Below are 20,363 nucleotides of genomic sequence, written 5' to 3'. Positions count from 1 at the left end.
AAAACACAGCCAGCGGTCAGGGTCGTTAAAACCCGAGCCATAGACTTTTTACGGCTCGGGTTTTAACTTGCTGCCCGCGCGATCGGGCAGCTGAATGTCGGGTCTCCGGCTGTCCGTGACTGCCGGGGACCCTGAGGAGAGGATAGAAGCAGCTTTCACTGCTTCTGTCTTCTACGATGTCTTTTTACACAACGCTCAATGAACGCTGTGTATAGAAATAGAGACAGCAGCGGTGCTGTCTCTATTCCTCCCGGTGATCATGTGACTGGTCACATGATCGCCGGGTGCCGTTAGTGACAGACTGCTGCTGGGTCTTACTAGACCTAGCACAATCCTATTAGTGACAATCGTCACTGTGAGAGGGCTGATTTCCCCTGTAACTGGGGCTGCTGTGCAACTCCAGTTACAGTGGAAAAGATGGTGTAAAAGAAAGAAAAAAAATATTAAAAGTTCCAAAAAGGTCTTTTTTGACCTTTGAGGGACAGAACCTAATAATAAAAAAATAAGTAAAGTGCAAAAAATTAATCCGATTAAAAAACAGTCAGGGAAAAAAACGGGTGCAAATCGGGTCCAAATCGGCCGGTAAAAACAGCAACACGGCCCGGAACGGAATCGGAACGGATGCAAACCGGCCAGGAAAATCGGCCAAAAACGGCCGATTTTCCCGGCCGACACTCGGACCCTGTCGTGTGAATGAGGCCTAAGGCGGGATTCACACGACCGGGTCGCGCCCGAGCCCGAGTGCCGGCCGGTAAAATCGGCCATTCTGCCCGGCCGGTTTGCATAAAGTTTTGCATCCGGGCCGTACAGATCTGGACAGTGACATCAGCGGCAACTCCTGAAGGGGAATCCCCATGTGTTCGGGGATTCCGCTTCAGGAGTTTCCCCTGATGTCACTGCCCAGATATGGACAGAGACATCAAGCGCTCTGTCCAGGAGCGGAATCCCCGAAAACACGGGGATTCCGCTCCTTCAAGGAGCTAAAGTGCGGCTAGCACATAGCAGAGCGGGGAGATACCTCCCTGCTCTGCGATAGTGGCGTCGCTGCAGTAGTAGCAGCCGCAGCAGCTGCTAGCGGCGCCATCGAAGGTGTTGCCGGGCCAGGGTGCTTTTAAAACAAGCAGGGGAAGGGAGCCAGCGCAGCGCTCCCTTCCACCTGCTGTACACCCCGGCCCTGCAACACAGTGTACAGCGATGCCATTCGTCAGAATGGCATCAACTCCTCCTCCTCACATGCACTCTGCGCTGTGAGGAGGAGGAGATAGAGCGCAAGCGCCGGAAAACCCGGCCATCACTCGGGACACATCCCGGTGATGGCCGGGTATTACCCGACCCCATAGACTTCTATGTGATTACGATTTTTATAAATATTATTCACTTGTATTAAATAGATTTCTACTACATGTAAACATAAAGGTTTTCTATATTTTCTTTGCTATCTTTTCTCTACCCCACATGGCCACTCTATGGTGATGCAGGTGGTGGCGCTATTTCACTGTTTACCTCCGGCAGCAGAAGGGCGAGGTGCAGCCCTGCCACACAACAACAATCCTGGTTCCACAGTAGAATTTTCTGTTTTTTTGGTGTAAACTTTTTGCATAGATTTTCATTGTAGGATCTGTAGAAAGTGGAGCTGCCAGGAGATCGGAGACTTGATGAGATGGACGCATGCAGCTCCCGTCAGGTACATACTGGTTAGGTGAGTCGTCCCACCTCATAATATCCATGAAAAATGGAACTAAATAGGTTTTGGACAAATATCAAACTATCACTGCCAGGCAAAAAACTTTAAAACAGAATTTTTAATAAATATTAACTGTAAAAAAAATAATCAAATACCAATTTAATTTTACTACAAAACACATAGCACCTCGATCAGTGGTACAAGCATCTTTGGGGTACTCCAGCGGGTAGAGTTCATAAAACAGGGTATAATACTAGTAATACCAGTTCAGTATCAGGGCATAATAAATGAGTAGTCCCACCTCCCCTTTCTCATCCATATTAGGCTCTGTTCACATCTGCGTTGGGGTCCCGTTCTGACGTTCCGTCGGAGGTTTCCGTTAGAACGGGACACTGAGCAGACACCGACGAAAACCAGGGGTTTCCGTTTCCATCACCATTGATTTCAATGGTGACGGAGCCGGTGCCCGTGGTTTCCGTTTGTCTCTTTTGTGCTCCGGACCCTTCGTTTTGCCGGAAGCAATAGCTTAGTCGACTACTGAAATCAATGGTGATGGAAACGGAAACCCCTGGTTTCCGTCGGTGTCAGTTTGTGTCTGCTCAGGGTCCTGTTCTGACGGAAACCTCTGACGGGAACGTCAGAACGGGACCCCAATGCAGATGTGAACAGAGCCTTAGGGCATGACCAGACGTGGCGGAATTGCTCTGCAATTCCGCTGCGGATAGTCTGCAGCGGAAATCCGCAGCGTACACGTTTCTCCATTGCTTTCCACAGCTTTTTAGTTGGGTTCGTTTACACGTTGCGGACAATTCTGCGGAGCATAGGCTGTGGTGCGGAATTTGGTGTCCGCAGCAAACACTGGCTGTTGCGGACGTGTAGCGGACTTGTTGCGGACTCATTGCGGAATTTCTCCATTGACTTCAATGGAGAGTGAAAATTCCGCAATGAAGTCCGCAGATGTTATGTGTGCTGCGGAGCGTACTGGTTTTACTAACATGATAGTTCTTCATTCTGGCTAAACCTATGTATCTCTAGATCTACAGCCAGACTGAGGAAGTCAATGGGGCTCCCGTAATTACGGGTGATTACGTGTGTGCACCCGTAATTACAGGAGCGTTAATAGGCGATGTCAGTAAATAGTCACTGTCCAGGGTACTGAAAGAGTTAAACGATTGGCAGTAACTGTTTCAGCACCCTGGACAGTGACATCCGATCACAATATACATCAGCCTGTAAAAAAAATAGAAGTTCATACTTACCCATAACTCCCTGCTTCTTCCTCCAGTCCGGCCTCCCGGGATTACGTTTCAGTCCAAGTGACGGCTGCAGCCAATCACAGGCCAATCACAGGCTGCAGCGGTCACATGAACTGCCGCGTCATACAGGGAGGTCGGGCTGGATGTCGAAAGAGGGACGCGTCACCAAGACAACGGCCGGGTAAGTATGAATTTATTTTTCTTTTACTAGGGAAAGGGCTGTCCCTTCTCTGTATCCTGCACTGATAGAGAGAAGGGAAGCCCTTTCCCCCTCAATACGCAACGGCCAGTCCGCATCAATTTAATGCCCATTTTAGGCAAAGCCGCGACAGAATCTGCAACGCAGATTATGTGCGGCATTGATGGGGACAGTGTATGCAGAACTCCGCCACGTCTGGTCATGCCCTTAGACTGTCACACAGAAACCTCTGCATGTTCTTTATATCCACAATTTCTAGTTATAATCCCTCCTCATCGGGCTGCAGCGGCCAAACCGCAGGAGAAGTGGGGGGTGTGAACATAATCTTAGGCAGCCTTGGCTGGAATTACAGCTGTGATTGGATAGAGTAGGTCACATGTGGACACGAAGTCCCTGTTTACACACCAAGTTTTTTGCAGGTGGAAAAATCTGCCTCAAAATTCCTTCTGCCGCTTTTTTTACGCATTTTTCGACCACAGCCATTGAGCACCGCAGGCAAAAATGCTGCGAAAACCATTTTCTTTGCCTCCCATTGATGGCAATGGGAGGTCAGAGACGGAAACGCTTGAAGAAAGGGCTTGACGCTGCTTTTTCCTGTGAGTGTTTTTTTCTCGTGGGAAAAACGCCTCTGCATCCCATTGAAATCAATAAGATTAGTTTTCGGACGTTTTTTGGTGCGGTTTTCGATGCGTTTTCCACTTAAAAAAACGCTCCAAAAAAACTCTGTGTGAACTAGGCCTAATATTTCTCCATATATTACATGTGGCTTTTGCAGCATATTTGGCTGTGCATCCTTTGCATTACAATCTACTGCAGATTGTTACTGCTGCAAGTTTATGCAGTTTTCTAGAACCCTATTCACATTCATACTTTATGTGTCAATTTGACCATGGAAATCTGCAATAAATATGTAACATGTGAACATAGACTTAGGGGCTACACGTGATGTTTCAGGCTACATTTACACACTGCAACCAGGTTACATCACACTTGTCTTCTCTCCCAGATTGTCCTGGAGACTTCCAAACTAGGGAAGATCTTACATGATGTAGCTGCATAAAGGAAGGCACTCTGCTGGGACTATTTGTGAGGGGGAACTCTGCTTGTAGTGGTTATTGGGGGCAGTCTGCTGGCACTAATTATTGGAGGCACTTTGCTGGCAATATGGTTTATTGAGGGGTCTCTGCTGGTAGTGTTGTTTATGAGGGGGCAGTATACTGGCACTGTTTAAGGGACAATACTCTGCTGGCACTGTATGGGGGCACTCTGCTTAGTCTAATGATGGGGTCGCTCGCTGATAACTGAGGCTTCTTAGCTGTCCTTATTGGTGGCGTTTACATAGGAAAGAAATTCTCAAACCACATCTCAAATCTCCCTGTAGTTGATTCTAAAAACAGACAAGTATGGCTCAGAAAAACGGCTGCAAACAAATAACCATTGATGTGAATGGAAATAAACAAAATGTTTTTCGCTTTCTGCGATTATTATTGACATGTTTTATAAGACATGTTACATCTCGTGTTATACACAGCAGGAGGCAACAGCACACGTCTTATCACACAGGAAGAGGAAATACATCAGAAAGGGAAACGGGAAGAGGAAGAGCAGCCATGTCATACAGGAAATACAGGGAAGTGACATCATCACAGGAGGTAACGTATATCCTGTGTGCGGGGACCCCAGAAATATGATGAGACTGACGTATCAGGGCTGATACATATTAATGTTATGTTAATGTTATGTCATTATATATCATTACGTGTGTGTTTAGGCTGTGCTTATATATGTTAGTAGGTCGGACCAGAAGGATCGCGTGTTCTGTATACAAGCTCCAGATAAGAAGAACATGGATCAGCACATCAACACCAGCGCTCCTGGGACTACGCTCCAACCACACAGCATTTCATCCGGAGGATCGACTGTTCCGTAGTCCAAAACGTCGCTTCTCGGGTTCTATTCCTACAATGGAGGAAAAAGTCAATTACATATTTTCAGTAATTATTGTTACAATATCTCCATTAAGGAAATCTCATGTATGGAATATTTTTTTGTATCACCTTAACTTCTGGTTACACCTGAAATGCCCTATAAGGGTATTTAGATATCATAGAGGGGGGTATCACGCTGGAGACCCTCTCTATGACCCAAATGGAAGCTCTGCGCCACCTCTGTCCAGAGGCTGTGTGTGGTATTGCAGCTTTTCTGTATTGAAATGTATAGGGCTAAGCTGTCCACACACCGCACATCACCTGTGGACAGGTGTGGCTCTGTTTTTGGAAGATATCAGCTCTATTTTTCTAATTATGTACAACCCCTTTAATGAAATAATCTCTTTAGAGGGTTTTCTCCATCTCAGACGTTTATGTGATATCCACCTATGCGCATGCACGCAGCTCTCTCCGTTCTGTACTATGGGAGTTACGCAAATAGTTCAACAGCGCTCAGCTGTTTCCGAAACTTCCATAGAACAGAATAGAGAGAGGGACGTGCGAGGCCTATCCCAAGTCATTCTCCACCTGGAATCAGCAGCCATTAGACGGGACAGGGATCTGGGAACAAAGCAGGACAGGGTCAGGGAGAGACCTCCGTTTTCCACATAGGTGTGAGTCCCAGAGAAATAGTAAGATGGGAGTACCCCTTTAAATAAAACTTCTTAGTGATGATCCATTTTCTTAAGGTGTTTAATTAAATTATGGACAGTGAGGTCGAAGAACCGGCACCCAAAATATCTATAGTGGTGTGACATGCCTGTTACTAACGCTGTATACAAGCTCCCCCCGTATAACAGACAGGGCCCTCACTGAGACTTTGTAGGGGCTCCTAGAGACAAATATATATTGATGTACAGACATTTTCCCCTCCGTTATTGTGCAGCAAGACCTCCCCACATATAACAGGCAGGACCCTCACTGACCCCCTGGACAGACACATAGGCCTGAATATATTTATATCTTTATATTTTCCATTATTCACCTGCCGGAAATGTTATTTTTAGAAATGGGGAGAAATACTTGGAATTGTGTTTTTTTAGTTTCTGATGTTATTTTTGTTACTTCTCAGGTATAAGGAGAAAAGTAACCGGCACATACAAGATGAGACGTGGATGAAGATGTGCGGAGGACTGTACCCCACCGGGAAAGAGCGGGCTGTCACTGGTATTACCATGGTGCAGATTTACTAAGGCCTCATGCACACGACCGTAGTGAGGTGCATTGACCGTGACTTACGGCTCGTACGTCCGCGGAGTGTCACCCACAGCCGCCCTCAAATCGCAGGCCGTGCATATGACCGCGTGCATTGTTTTCTATGAGCCTGTACCGCAAAACACGACCGTAATAAGACATGTCCGTTGTTTTTGCGGTCCAGGTTCCTGGGCAATGCATGGACCGTGGAAACCAAGGTCGTATGCATGGGCCCATTGAAATGAATGGGGTCGCAATTCACCTGCAGATTTGCGGGTGAATTGCGGCCGCAAAAATAAGTTAGTGTGCATGGGGCCTAAAACTATCTGAGTTTTACACAGTGTAAACTGATACAAGGAAGTCAGAAATTGCGCCAAATTTATCACAGTGGTGCACGATGTATGATAGATTTTGCTAGACATGTTAGACACTTTTCTCTTCCTTATACCACCTCTTGGTTGGCTTAGTTTAAGACACGCCCCTTTATTCTAGGCCACGCCCCTTGTCAAGCACGCCGCAAAATGTGTCTAAAACAATTAATAAATATGGCGCACAACATGTACGCCATAATTCTGGCTCAATTTGAATAGTAAATCTGTCCTACTATAAATGTAATATAAATTTGGGGTTAGTATTCAGGGCATATTCCCTATTTAAAGAATTGATAAGAGTCGGGAATCCTTCAGCTTAGTCCATTCTCTCTACTATCAGTCAGTACAGGGAGTAGTAGTACATATAAAACATTACATGGTCACCATGTCAGGTTTATTCTGCCTGCACTGACAGCACAAAGTCTTCATGGTGACTGCAGGACTGGAAGTCAAGGACCACCTCTATGATGTCCGCGGGACCTAATAGGGATATGGCGCTGTTTCCATTTATTTGTTGTTGTACTGTAATGAGAATATTATTTACATGCAGTATTTATTGCTAGGGGTATTTTTTTTTCTGAAAATTCTATAAAGAGCAAGTGGTGTAGGATTGGTTCAGACTGGTGACATCAAGAATCAAATGTGACCTCAAGAATTCGTCAATGAGCTGATAATCCTGGTGCCAATTCTGGCTGCAAGTAATATATAAAGGGGCACACCTACCTCAAGTACTGGCACAGTATAAGGTCATCAGGGTGACTGCAGGACTGGAATTAACGCTCTTTTATGAAAAGTGTGTTTTGCAATGTTCAGCACATGGCAGCTTTGTGTATATAGTAGTATATATACCCTACTGCACTGATTCTTCATACTATACCCTAATAGAGCATAGTTGACAATATTTGGAATTTCTTTCTAGGGACACTTCGGTTTCAGATGGATTGAGACAGGACTTGACAGTGCGTACCTTTGACAGAACGTGGTTCATTGGGCATGGCTTGTCATGGGGCAGGGTTAGTGAGAATACGCTTTGTGTACCAGATATTCCCTGTATTCTGTCCTCACTATAAAAACCTTGCAGTAGGGACAGTATAGAGGGAGGGTATCGCCTGCAGAAGTGATCTAAGTAAGTATGGCACGTGACCACTGTGGCCAGTGATTGACTAGTGCGATCATGTGCCGATACGGGACATCACTGGTCCAGCCTATGTAAACAGGCCGGCAGGGGATTGTGAACCGCCGGCACTGGAGCCGCAGAGAATTAGAAGGTGGGTATTTGCTAAATGGTGCAATTTTCAGTTTGAATTACAATTTTTATAAAGCCTGGAAAACCCCTTTAATACCAAACCCTAAAATGTATTCAGACCCCGGACAAATCCCCTTTATGTACTTTCCGCTCCTTCAGCAGCTCTGGGTCCCATTCGGCTCCGGACCCCACCTCTGCTGGTTGAGCCAGGAGCTGATAGTAATATTGGCCTTTACATATTGGAGTAATCCAATAGATAACAGCCAATTTTTTAAATAAAATCCTGCGATGTAGTTTGGGTGGGCACTGCGCCTTTGATTGCATGACAGATTTTTCTTGGAGTTCCCCTTTAAAAATTGGTAAGCGGCGGGTAACACAAATACTTCACACGGGGACAGTAAAGTAAAGCCCATTTTATTTTGACTGTGTTTCTGGACTGGACTGGTCCGGGACTAAACTTGACTGGTCCCTTCGTCAGGTTAAGATCAGATAAAGGGACAAGTCGTGCCAGAAACGCGTATTTAAATAAAATTCTACCATCGCTTGGCGCCCTATCTGTCCCCGTTTTGAAACCTTTGTGTTAACCGCATCTTAAAGTTGAGCAGATTTACTTGTGAATTTATTTAACTTAGTTGAACATAGAACGCACTATCTACCTACCTGGCAGACAAAGGGTCTTGGTGTGGGTCACGGGGAATATCTTCAAGAGAGCAACTCTTCACTAGGACATTTTATTTATTCTTGTTTCAGAACTGAAGGGAATGTACCGTACAACATCAGCAGGAGGAAGCCCTGGTGTCGAGAACGTCAGCCATGGAAAGGGATGTGCCAGATCAAGGTCTCTACGCTAAAGAGGCAGCAGATATGAACCACTAATGTCCATCTAAGAATGCCGGAATGTCATCTGTCCACACCTCCTCCTTCCCATCCCCCACTGTCCAGAAGGGGTTTTTAAGATCCATCCAATTAAAAGACAACTGTCCAGAAGTCTTTGAAAATGAAGCCTTGTCCATGATTCGCAGGGCTGCGGTGAAGTACAATGGTTTTGGGTGTTTAATGGCAAGTCTCTTCAGATGCCTGGCAATGGACTTCCTCCCCTCGTCCTGTTTGGTAGGGTCTCTGCACTCCCTTTCCTGTAGAACAGCTGCCTCTACAGATTCCCAAGGCCTTTTATATTTTTTTTCCTGTCTGGCTGATAGCAACACATGTCAATAAAAACATACCTCAATATATTTATTGTATTTCTAATAAAAATGGATAGACAAATACATAAAAAGAATTTGTTTTAATTCCAATGAACTATCATGAAATCTATATTATACCTGTGTAATCAATTGTGGACATTGTAACTGATTCATTGACGAATGAGTAGGCTGGGTAACCCGTGGAGTAACATCCAAACAAGAAAGACATCTTCCTGCTACAAAAACAGGTCATAATCAGGACGAACGTACACCACCATACAACAAAGTCCAGCAAAGAGATCCCCCAGCCTGAGACATACTGTACTCCGTGTCAGAAGAACAAGAATCTACAAAAAGAGAGACAACTGCATCCAGTCGATGTTCTTATCAACCAAGAGGTTCACAAGGTGAGAAGACTAGTTGACATTTTTTTTCAAGGTATTACTCTAGGGAGCGCTCCTGTTAACATCTTTTTCTCACACTGTATTTTCCTAAGGTACTGTATACATTTCACTCATTAATGCCGACCTTGCCAAGTGAGCACACAACAAAGTAAGCCTGCGCACCCAAATAGAGTACCAACCATCTACACATCATGCCAATAAAGGAGTTTTGCCTTTGCACAGGGTAGCACAATACAACTTCAATGCGGCAAATACCTAGCCTGAACGTCACATCTGCACCTTCCTCTTCTCTTTTGAAGATGTTAGTGTACAGAGTAGTAGGGGAATTGACCAGACATGATGTGCTGCCTCGTGGACTGTCCTATATTTCCAGAGCGAAGTCCAGATAAACATTGGATACAGCGCCCAGAAATGGTGCATTGTGCCCCGGTAAATATTTCCTTAAAAGGAATGTCCGAGAAATTAAACTGGTTGCATGGAATGTTTTGAAATGAAAAAACAGCCATTACTCTCCTGTTAAATCCCCTGCGCCCATGATCTGGTGGTCAACCCGATGTGTTGATTGAAGAGACTACCCTACGTGGATCGACACCCGCTACAAAATTCTCACCCAAAAAGTAAGATATGGAATAGGTTACCCCCTTCTATGGCAGATCGAATAGCCGTAATTAAAATGATAGTATTACCCCAGTTGTTGTATCCACTGATTAACAGTCCCATGTGGATAGAAAAGACATAGAAAGTTTAATGAGGGAGCTAATTTGGAGAGGAAGGAAACCCAGGATGAAGTTAAAATACTTGATGGATAGAGCAGAAGAGGGTGGACTGGCAGTACCTGACGAGAATATATTTTTTTGTCAGGACAGTGGAGAAATATTTTGAGTGGGAAACAATCTCCGTTTATACAAAATATTACTAAGTCTAGTAGGGGCCATCTTCAGAATATACTTCAGGTAATGGAGTCCGGGCAATTGAGAAATTGTAAGGAGTATCCAACAATATATATGATGCATGAAATTGGGGTTAAATTAAGATTATTTTTTTTATTTAATTGGAGCATTGAGTTTCACAACATTAATTGGCAAGTTTAATATATTAGAGGTTAATAAAATAACTGATTGGAGTGGATGGTCCAAATATGGACTCAGGTTGGTTAGACATTTTATTTTTTTTCTCTGTGGGAGCTGGAGGCCTTGGTACTGGAAGAAAATATAGATATAGTTGGTGTTGCTGAAACATGGCTGGACTCTTCACATGCCTGGGCTGTAAATCTACAGGATTTTACACTTTTTCGGAAAGACAGGATAAATAGGAAAGGCGGTGGTGTATGTCTGTATGTGAGAAGTGATATGAAGGTGAGTGTGAAAGAGACAATAGTGGGTGAATACTGTGAGGAGGTTGAAACCTTGTGGGTGGAACTAGAAAGGGAGGTAAACACTGAAAAAATTACTTTTGGTGTAATCTATAGACCCCCCAATATAACTGAGGAGATGGAAGGTCAGCTATATAAACAGATGGAGCGGGCTGCACAGGCGGGTACTGTAGTGATAATGGGAGATTTTAATTTCCGGGATATTAATTGGTGTCATGGTTCGGCTTCAACTGCAAAGGGGAGACATTTCCTCAACCTGTTGCAGGAAAATTTTATGGGCCAGTTTGTGGAAGACCCGACTAGAGGTGAAGCTCTGTTGGATCTGGTCATTTCTAATAATGCAGATCTTGTTGGGAATGTCAATGTTCGTGAAAACCTTGGTAACAGTGATCACAATATAGTTACATTTTACCTATACTGTAAAAAACAAACGCAGGCTAGGAGGGCAAAAACATTTAATTTTAAGAAAGCCAATTTCCCCAAGATGAGGGCTGCAATTCAGGATATAGACTGGGAAGAACTAATGTCAAATAATGGGACAAATGATAAATGGGAGATTTTCAAATCTACTTTGGGTAATTATAGTGCAAAATGTATTCCTATAGGTAACAAGTATAAACGACTAAAACTAAATCCCACATGGCTTACACCTTCTGTGTAAGGGGCAATACATGACAAAAAAAGGGCATTTAAAAAATACAAATCTGAGGGTACATCTGCAGCCTTTGTAAAATATAAAGAGCTTAATAAAATCTGTAAAAATGTAATAAAATTAGCAAAAATACAAAATGAAAGGCAGGTGGCCAAGGATAGTAAAACATAGTAAAAAATTATTTAAGTATATAAATGCTAAAAAGCCAAGGTCTGAACATGTAGGACCCCTAGATAATGGTAATGGGGAGTTGGTCACAGGGGATCAAGAGAAGGCAGAGTTACTAAATGGGTTCTTTAGCTCTGTATATACAACAGAAGAAAGAGCAGCTGATGTAGCCGGTGCCAGTGCTGTTAATATATCAGTTGATATACTGAATTGGATGAATGTAGATATGGTCCAATCTAAATTAAACAAAATAAATGTGCACAAGGCCCCGGGACCAGATGGGATACACCCTAGAGTTCTTAAGGAGCTTAGTTCAGTTATTTCTGTCCCCCTTTTCATAATATTCAGAGAATCTCTAGTGACTGGAATAGTGCCAAGGGACTGGCGCAGGGCAAATGTGGTGCCTGTTTTCAAAAAGGGCTCTAGGTCTTCCCCTGGTAATTATAGACCAGTAAGCTTAACATCTATCGTGGGGATAATGTTTGAGGGGCTATTGAGGGACTATATAGAGGATTATGTGAAAAAAATAGTATTATAAGTGACAGCCAGCACGGTTTTACTAAGGACAGAAGTTGTCAAACTAACCTAATCTGTTTTTATGAGGTGAGCAGAAGCCTAGACACAGGGGCCGCTGTGGATTTAGTGTTTTGGGACTTTGCAAAGGCATTTGACACTGTCCCCCATAGACGCCTAATGGGTAAATTAAGGACTATAGGTTTAGAAAATATAGTTTGTAATTGGATTGATAATTGGCTCAAGGACCGTATCCAGAGAGTTGTGGTCAATGATTCCTACTCTGAATGGTCCCCGGTAATAAGTGGTGTACCCCAGGGTTCAGTGCTGGGACCACTATTATTCAACTTATTTATTAATGATATAGAGGATGGGATTAATAGCACTATTTCTATTTTTGCAGATGACACCAAGCTATGTAATATAGTTCAGTCTATGGAAGATGTTCGTGAATTGCAAGCGGATTTAAACAAACTAAGTGTTTGGGCATCCAGTTGGCAGATGAAGTTTAATGTACATAAATGTAAAGTTATGCATCTGGGTACCAACAACCTGCATGCATCATATGTCCTAGGGGGAGCTACACTGGCGGATTCACTTGTTGAGAAGGATCTGGGTGTACTTGTAAATCATAAACTAAATAACAGCATGCAGTGTCAATCAGCTGCTTCAAAGGCCAGCAGGATATTGTCATGTATTAAAAGAGGCATGGACTCGCGGGACAGGGATGTAATATTGCCACTTTACAAAGCATTAGTGAGGCCTCATCTAGAATATGCAGTTCAGTTCTGGGCTCCAGTTCATAGAAAGGATGCCCTGGAGTTGGAAAAACTACGAAGCTAATTAGGGGCATGGAGAATCTAAGTTATGAGGAAAGATTAAAATAATTAAACCTATTTAGCCTTGAAAAAAGACGACTAAGGGGGGACATGATTAATTTATATAAATATATTAATGGCACATACAAAAAGTATGGTGAAATCCTGTTCCATGTAAAACCCCCTCAAAAAACAAGGGGGCACTCCCTCCGTCTGGAGAAAAAAATGTTAAACCTGCAGAGACGACAAGCCTTCTTTACCGTGAGAACTGTGAATCTATGGAATAGCCTACCGCAGGAGCTGGTCACAGCAGGGACAGTAGATGGCTTTAAAAAAGGGTTAGATAATTTCCTAGAACAAAAAAGTATTAGCTCCTATGTGTTGAAATTTTTTTCTGACCCTTTTCCCGTCCCTTGGTTGAACTTGATGGACATGTGTCTTTTTTTAGCCGTACTAACTATGTAACTATGTAACTATGAGAAAGGTTATCTTGGATGGCGGATAGAGAATTAAAGGGGTCACAGACTGCCAGGAGCACATCATCAGCCTAAAGACCAATTTTATGAGCCTTAGATCCTACTTTAATGCCCTGAACTTTTGGATTAAGTCGTATTCGTTCTGCGAGGGGTTCCATCGCTAAGGCAAACACAATGGGAGAGAGTGGGCAACCCTGACGCGTACCGTTCTTTATTATAAAAGGGTCAGACAAAAACCCCGAAGAGAGAACTCTAGCAGAGGGAAATGGGTATAATGCAAGAATGGAGGATTTTATACGACCCTTAAATCCAAAATATTCAAGAAGCTGAGACAGATAGCCCCAATGTACTCTATCGAACGCCTTCTCTGCGTCCAAAGCAAGAAGCAGAGAAGGCGTCCGAGAGGTCTCTGCACACTGAACCAAGTCCATAAACCGCCGAGTTCCATCAGGGGCCTGACGTCCCGCCACAAACCCAACTTGATCTGATTTAACCAGTTGAGGAATAATATGATACAACCTAGTCGAGAGGATGTTTGCATATATTTTAATAGCTGAGTTTAACAGAGAAATAGGACGAAAATTAGCTGTGGACGTGGGATCCTTATCTGGTTTAGGAGGGGTGACTACCGTATTGTAAAGGGCACTATAATAAGATTGGAACTGTTCGGCTGTCGGCCTAGGATCTATAACTTTATTACCCTTTTTATCCAAGAGATACATAATGCGGGAGCGTGGCGAGGACTGTTTTTTATTTTTTTAGCCAAAAAAGCCCCGTCTCTATTATTATGTGCATAGGTAGTCATTTGCATGCGTTTGAGATAAATGTCGTACTGAGACGCAAGCAATGACTGTAATGTCAAACGCAAGGTCCTCAATTCTGAAGGGTAAGCAGGTGTGGGCGTAGCTTTATTTTTTAAATCTATAACTGCTATCTGATTAGTGATATTAAAAATCTCCTTTTCCCTCTTTCTCTAAGGGCTCATTTACACGAGCGTGTTATACGTCCGTGCAGCGCTCGTGATTTTCACGCACGTCGCACAGACCTATAATAGTCTATGGTGCCGTGCAGATAGGTGCGTGATTTTTACGCAGCGTGAGTCCGCTGTGAAAAACTCACGACCTGTTCTATATTTGTGCGCTGTTCGCGCATCACGCACCCATTGAAGTCAATGGGTGCGTGAAAACCACGCATGTCACACGGAAGCACTTCCGTGGGACAAGCGTGATACGCGCAACAGCACTGAAAAGGATGAATGAAAACAGAAAAGCACGTTTACAAACATCCAAACGGAGTGTCATAATGATGGCGGCTGCGCGAAATTAACGCAGCCGTGCATCATATTCTGATGCCACACGGAGCTGTTAAGTGCCTTTTGCGCACGCAAAACTGCACTTTTTTTGTGTGCTCGTGTAAACCCGGCCTTAGCCTGAGAACAAGCTTTAATCAATAACCCTCTCATAAATGCTTTATACGCATTCCACAAAATGTAAGGACATGAAACAGAACCCACATTGTCTGAAAAATAATGCTTCAATTCTTTTAGCAAGGTTGGGGCATGATCAGAGTGATGGAGTATGTAATCATTCAAACGCCATTGTGAAGGAAGAAAATACGACATTTTCTCATTTATGGAAAGCGAGATTGGAGCGTGATCAGACCAGGTTATCTGTCCAATTACAGAAGATTGTGACTGTAGGAGTGCCCTATTATTACCCAGAAACAAATCGATCCTAGAAACATGAAAGAAAGTATAATCCCTCTCACCCCCCTGTTGGCATCTCCACACGTCATACAGGCCTCCCTCTAACAAAGACGATGCAAAAGGAGAAGACTGTCTAGTTCTAGCAGTGGAGTCTATATCTGGGTCAATAGTCATATTAAAGTCTCCACCTACAACTAGCATACCTTGTGTTAACGCCTTGATTTTCGGGAGTAGGGAATTCAAGTAATGATGTTGCCGTTTATTGGGGAAATACACATTAAAGATAGTATACAGTATGTTATTGATTTCACACAAAAATCCCAAGAATCTTCCTTGGGGATCTTTAATAAGAGATTTAAAAGTGAAAACGACCGAGTTTTTAATAGCGATCATAACCCCCTTACGTTTAGCCGGGCACGAAGAGGTGAAAATATGTGGGAAAAATTTATTCGAGAATTTAGGAATTTTCTCCACATGAAAATGTGTTTCCTACACCAATAGAACGTCACATTTTAAAGCCTTGGCCTCACGCCATAACAAGCTTCTTTTAAAGGGGCTTTTAAGTCCTCTGACGTTAATTGAGGAAAAGCACAGTACCATACTTAATAATCCGAAAGCAGAAGACATCAAACGTGTGGAGATACCAACATGACAGTGGTAATGCGACAGCAAAACCCATCCTTCTAAGAAAAGCCTTGATGACCAACACAATCTGAGGTAAAAAATTCAGAGCAGCCAAATGACATAAAAAACAAACTTTTTCCACAATTGTTTTTTGGGTTTCGTTTTTACGGCTTTCACCGTGCGGTACAAACGACAACTTATCTTTATTCTGTGACTCAATACGATTACGGTGATACCAATTTTATATACGTTTTTTTAATATTTTACTACTTTTATTGATAATAAGCGTTTAGTTCAAATAAAAATGTTTTGTGTCGCCACATTCTAAGAGTCATAACTTTTTCTTTTTTGACTGATTGAGCAGTGTGAGGGATTATTTTTTGCGGGATGAGCTGTAGTTTTTATTGGTAGCAGTTTTTGGTACGTAGAAATTTCTGATCACTTTTCATTCAAAAATTAAGGACTATAGGTTTAGAAAATATAGTTTGTAATTGGATTGATAATTGGCTAAGTTGACCAAGAAACAGCGATTTTGGCGTTTTACATTTTTTACAGTATTCACCTTGCACATTAAATAACGCTATATTGTAATAGTTCAGACTTTTACGCATGCAGCAATACCAATTTTGTTTACTTCTTTTATTTTTTACAATACTTTAGGGGGAAAATGGGAAAAGTTTTTTTTTAACTATTTGTCTTTTATTTTTTTCACTACTAAAAACTTTTTTTCACTTTTTTTACACACTTTATTAGCCTCCCTAGGGGATTTGAACCAGCGATCATACTAACATATTGCAGTATATTGTCATTTTTACAGGCTTAAGTTAAGTGAAGGTAGCTCTGGGTGCCATCATTAGGCCCATGAGCTGCCATTACAATCATTGTCACCCCCTGATCTAACTGGGGGGGTGATGAACTGTCAGAGGGGGCCGCCCCCCTTTTTTATATGCCTCAGATGCTCGCGATTGACCGCAGCATTTGAGGGGTTAAACAGCTAGGAACAGCACGATCACTGCTCCCGACTGTTAGTCCCGGGTGTCCACTGTAAAACACAGCCGACACACGCAGCATATGGAGCGCAATCTAAACATCACCACCCGCACCCGGATGTAATAGCACGTCACGGTGCACAAAGGGGTTAATGTTCTCTTTTACCCAAAAGTAATAATTGCAAGAAATTGGATGGCTGGTAAATCCCCAATTGTTATGGATTGGTTGAAGTTGGTTAAGACAATTAAAGAATATGAGAAAATAAGAGCAGACAAGAAAAATTGTATAAAAAAGTGGGAGGAAATATTGGGGATATGGAATTGATTGGTGTTCTATATGAAGGTATAATTATTATTTTATCATAAAAAGGTTATAATTTTATGGTACTTAATGATCTTTGGGGTGGGAGGGGGATGGGATTGGGGAGATATATGTTGCCTGATGTAAATTGTGCAGATAAATTGTTGAGCATTATGATATTTATAATCACTGGATATTGAAATGTTGTAATGTTTTTATTACTGAAATTCAATAAAGATATGTGAAAAAAAACAAAAAACATTAGATGTGTGTTAGAATGTAAGGTAAGTGTGAGGTCATCAGTGATGTCATAATTCACTTTCTCTATAAAAGCTGCAGATCGGTCACATTCCGTTGAGCCGCTATAGACCAATAGTTTCTTGCTTTTTGGTACGTCGCTCTCACTTGACTTTTTCTTGAGTCCTGTGACTTCTAGAAATCTTGCTTTATCCAGAAGCTTCAGATCCACGATTCAGAGGTAAGAGGAGAACATGTAGAATGTTTCTTGTGAAGTATTGCAGCGAGTTCCATGTGCTGCCACTGTAAGAATGTTTCTCTTTCACCCTCTTACTGGGTTAGATTCTAAGGTCAGGCACAATAAATGAAATACAAGATTGAGTGTATGAAAATGTATATTGTATAAAGAGTGAAATGACTGTTAGTTACTCTGAGACTTCTATGGAGATTTGTACATAGCGACAGCCATAAACAAGGAACTTTACAGAGACACTTTTTCCTTATCATCAATAATTACATGACAGGTTATAGTTACCATCCATGGTCTCCCCACACTCCAGGAAGTCTCCTTTCCAGTATGTCCCTCCTCAAGTGGCCTCCCAAGTGGCTGCCCTCATGTCATGCTTGAGTCTTTTATGCCCCCTTGTCTGCCCCTCTTAGAGACAAATAGTGTGACCTTCCTGATAAAAAGAACTTCCCCCCTCATGTAACATGCGGATATAGAATACTGGTGCCACTTAACAACCACCTTTAGCATTTATGACATCCTGAGTTTGTCCATGGGTAAGACTGGGTTCACACTACTGGTTAGCACCTGTAAGAGATACCTGTGAACGTCGGGGTCATTTAGTGTGAGAATCAGGGTAAACAATATAAATCTTGCAAACTGATGAGATGCATTTCATTAAGAAACGCAACTATACCCATCTTTGATTTACCCAAATAAAATACCCTATATAATATTACATATAACCTTATATGTGGCTTTCATTTTCTGAAACCTTTAAATTCTTACACCACCAGAGGGCGCAGTGTAGAGGAGTGCCGCTGTCTCCTCTGGCTGCACTGTCCTGTCTCTGCCTTGGGAGGGCGCTCTTCATGCAGTTATCACATGTTTATTGGGGAGGGGGCTGATAATTGAGGACAGAGAAGTCTAGAATCTATTTTCTTTTTGAAGATGATTTAGAAACAAGTAACCACACGATGATTTCTCGCCTCAGCAGATTTGTGGATATGAAGATCATGAATAGAAAACATCAGACATTCTGTGTGGACACAAATCAAGAGCTCAGAAATGCTTTGGACACCTGGGATTTGGTGGAAGAAGACGTCTTAGGAGCCTGTGTCCCTTATTTCATCCAGGAGAAGGTGGCTGAAGATCTCTTCACTTATACGGATGTGTTTCAGAAAGCCATCCTGAGTAGCCTGTTACCATCTCAATACAACGCCGCCATGTGCCGCTTCTGCATCAGAGTCATTCAGTACAGAAGAGACGCGGCACACTACCTGAAGGAATATATAATCAATGTGCTATGTGAGCACTTGAAGGTGGAGTACATGAAGGGACAATACTATTCCTACGCCATGACTAAGAAGGTTATTGTCTGGCTGAGCATCCTCCATCTTGAAGCGGTGGTCGGGGAACTGAGATACAACATCGTTTATGAGGATTTCAATGCTGCCATTGTCGACACTTTGACAGAAGTGACATCTCTGTGTGCTACAGTCATCATGCCACACATCTTGGACATGCTGCCAGTGCTGGGCCAAGTGGTCAAAAATGCTCCTGACCAACTATCTAAGGAGACGTTGTGCTATGCTATAAGACGTTTATGCGGCAGCATCCAAGAATATATTGTGAAGGGTGGCAGCTGCAAAGTGCAACTTATGAAGGCCATAAGCAACATGAAGGCCAACATTTCCACCTGGTTGCCTGATGTCCATGCTGAGCTTCAAGACTCCACCAAAGTTGCCCTGGAATTCTTTACTGTACCCGAATCATCGGAGAACCAGCCGACCGAGCCAGTCAATGACGAGTTACAGACCCTTCCTCACGCCGAGCTCCTAGAAAAGTACAGGGAGCAAGTTGCGGCGGAGAATAAGGAACTGGAAGATACAGAGAAGCAGCGTATTGGGATGAACATGCTTGTGACATCTCTGGTATCTGGCAGGAAAATAACAAAAGATTTCCTTCAGTTTCTGCTCAATGCCCTGAAGAATGCGGACCCAAAGGCCAAAATGACAGCAGCTATGTTCTTCAATGAGGCTTTGAAGCATCCAAGACTTATAAAGCAGAAATACCAAGAGTGCGCAATCCAACATCTGCTGAAGATCATAGAAGAGGACGATAACATCTTGTGCAGCATCGCCATGGAGGCACTGGGGAATGCCACCACCGGAGCTACAAGACTTGTGGAGAGCTACAAGAATAAGATCATTGCCCACATGGAGTTTAGACTATCAAAAACCAGCAGCATCAAGATCATCATGGCGGCACTGAGGGCTCTGTCCTCCATTATCAGACGCCTGAAGCTTTCTGTCCTCAGTAGACAATTCATTAAAATATCCCGGGAGCATATGGACTATCCGGATGGAGAAGTCCAGATTGCGGCCATAAACCTGTTAAGGGATCTGACAGAGAGCTGCCGCCTTCCACTATTTGGATATTTTACAGACAAAGTCAGGAGCTGTATACCAACTTTACTCCTGAAATTACATAGTGACAACCAGGAGATAGTAGCAGCCAGTACTTCATCTCTGCAGAGCTGCCTCTCCTACATCAAAGGAGCCAACATTCGGGGATTTTTCCGGACGGAAATCTCTCCAAACATCAATGACCTGAAATCCATCTACAGCTGTCTGGCTCATAACCACCCAAAATTGATGAAGACCGTGCACCTCCAGATCCCAAGCTATCTGGTCAACTCAGAGGACAAGGAGGCTGTAGTCAGACATGTTGAATTTCTTAAAGATGCCATCAAC

The 20,363-nt window shown here is 43.1% G+C and overlaps 1 long non-coding RNA gene across 3 annotated transcripts; it reads left to right on the top strand.

Moving 5' to 3' along the window:
- Positions 1-1,216: 1,216 nt before the first annotated feature.
- LOC142724074 (uncharacterized) lies at positions 1,217-9,195 on the top strand. 3 transcript variants are annotated; one of them, XR_012875923.1, is made up of 5 exons: positions 1,217-1,684; positions 4,671-4,791; positions 4,931-5,133; positions 6,200-6,294; positions 8,689-9,195. It is a non-coding gene; the product is annotated as an uncharacterized LOC142724074 (long non-coding RNA). The 3 variants fall into 3 exon arrangements; XR_012875922.1 differs by having other exon boundaries at positions 1,217-1,699; XR_012875921.1 differs by lacking the exon at positions 1,217-1,684 and having other exon boundaries at positions 2,314-4,791.
- Positions 9,196-20,363: the final 11,168 nt, after the last annotated feature.

The sequence above is a fragment of the Rhinoderma darwinii genome, unplaced genomic scaffold (assembly GCF_050947455.1).
Source record: "Rhinoderma darwinii isolate aRhiDar2 unplaced genomic scaffold, aRhiDar2.hap1 Scaffold_57, whole genome shotgun sequence".
Classification (NCBI taxonomy): Eukaryota; Metazoa; Chordata; class Amphibia; order Anura; family Rhinodermatidae; genus Rhinoderma; species Rhinoderma darwinii.
The sequence above is the reverse complement of the archived record's forward strand: the minus strand, read 5'-3'. Positions and strand labels throughout refer to the sequence as shown.